Below are 1987 nucleotides of genomic sequence, written 5' to 3' on the forward strand. Positions count from 1 at the left end.
CCGGCACAGGTGGGGAGCCGACGGTGGGGATGCAGTGGGGGCCCCCTGTGTGCTGACCGCCTGCCGCATCCCGCCCAGATACGCCGCCCCACACCTGGAGGCAGCCCCTCGGGTCACCGTTGTGCCTCCCCCGGCCTCAGGCTCATCAGGGCCTGGCCTAGCGGGAGGGTGGGCAGGCGGGCTCAGTGAGTGGGGAGTGGCTTAGGTCAGGGCGCAGTAAAGAGAAGCGGAAGCCGGGAGCAGGAGGGGTGGCAGAACCAGGGGCTACACCGCCTGCACAGGGGCGTGTGCGAGAGGAGCTGGGGCAGGGCAGGTGCCGGCCCGTAAGCAGAGCCTGGATGGCTCGCCCCATCCTCCTAGGGCCGCAGGCTGCTTGGTGCGGCTCTAGAACCCTGACGGGCCCAACCTCAAATCCTCACCACGGCCCTGTGCACAGGGCCCCCAGTTATGCCCCCCCCCCGCCCCCGGCAGATGATGAAGCTGAGGTCATGCCAGAATCCCCCCACGCCTCTGCCTGACCTTATAACGTCTGGGCTCTTAACTTGAATGTCTCCCTCCTTCCCTCCGAGACGGTCCATAGAGACAAACGTGCCCGACATGAGAGTGACTGTGGCAGGGGGTGCGGGGGGTGCAACCAAGGGCCTGAAGTGCTGCCTGAGCCCTCCTGGGGGTCCTGCTTCCACTCCCATCGCTGTTCCCTGTTCCTCATTCCAAAGCAGTGAGGACTGGCATCGGGGGCCGCCGGGTGCGCCTGGCTCCCTGCCACTCCCCTGGGGCTGCCAAGTCCTCCAGGGATACAGCACTACCTCGGCTGGCGGCCCCCAGAGCCCCCGAGAGCAAAACTGACGGGGTTCTTGATCCTAGTGGCTGGTGACACGCACGCCCGGAATGTCGCGAGAAGAGCTGTAATAAGCTATCCAAAGTGATCGCCCTTGAACGGGAGTCGCTGACGCCAAATTAGTTGGGATGAAAGGCAGGGGGTGCAGACACTTCTCGGTCTGGGGGAGGCGGGAGGGAAAAGTGATTACCCAATAGGTTTCTGGCTTTAATTGATTTGTATTTTCCCAGGCTGCTAAGGAAGATTACATCGAGGTAGGAAAAGCGCCTGGGGCTTAAAATAAATGAGGAGGAAGGCGCGTCATTTCAGAAATGTCCAGGAAGCAAACCCAACCTCAGGTGCAAATTGCAGGCTTGGTTCTTGCACCTTTGTTCGGGGGCTGTCTTTGCCGTTGGGTTTGACAAGCCCCCGAGGTTTGCAGGCTTTGAGGAAGCCGTTCTGAGGGGGAGGGAGGAAGGGGGACTCAGCCCCTCACAGTTCTCCCGGCCGGTGACGGGTGGCAAAGGCTTCGGCTAGGAGGCAGGACACCTAGTTCCAGTCCTGGCTCTGCCCTTGAAGAACAAGTGACCCTGGCCAACAATGGCCCCCTTCCTGGGCCTCAGTTTACCCAGCTGTAAAGCGAGGGGATTCGGGTCGGAGGCTCTGCAAGGGGCTTTTAGAGCCTGGTGATCAGTGGAAGGGGAAATGACTTGCCCCAAATCACACAGCCAGCGACTGCTGGCCATTCTCACCCTCCAAAGTCTCGTGTGCAAAATGGGAATGAAAGTACCCATTCCTCAGGGTTGTGCAAAGACGAGATGAGATCATGCTAACAGTAGTCCCTGTGTAGTGTGCCCTGACCAGACGCCAGTCACTGCCTAACACTTCAGATATATTAGCTCCTGGGATCCTCCCAACACCCCCACTTCATCGGGAAGGAAAGCGAGGCCTGGGGCAGGCTCCCCAGCTGTAAGAGTGCCCGCGGGATTTGAACTCGGGGCAATCTGGACTGACTTGGCCACGCGCCCTCTCCACAATGAGCACACACCGCGGCAGAGCGCAGAACGGCAGCAAAAGCTACAGCTGCCAATTCAGGGCTGCGTCCCAAGCCTGCCGGTCCCGCCCCACTGGGATGGACGCGACCCCCACGGCGCCGCACCCCTTTCCCCT

General features: G+C 61.2%; 1 protein-coding gene across 2 annotated transcripts in view; it reads right to left on the bottom strand.

The window, feature by feature from the left end:
• The window catches only part of LOC102246914 (chromosome unknown open reading frame, human C9orf9), a 9171-nt gene that overhangs the window by 6903 nt on the left and 281 nt on the right, over window positions 1-1987 (bottom strand). The window lies entirely within an intron of this gene.

This window comes from Myotis brandtii, unplaced genomic scaffold (genome assembly GCF_000412655.1).
Source record: "Myotis brandtii unplaced genomic scaffold, ASM41265v1 scaffold699, whole genome shotgun sequence".
NCBI lineage: Eukaryota > Metazoa > Chordata > Mammalia > Chiroptera > Vespertilionidae > Myotis > Myotis brandtii.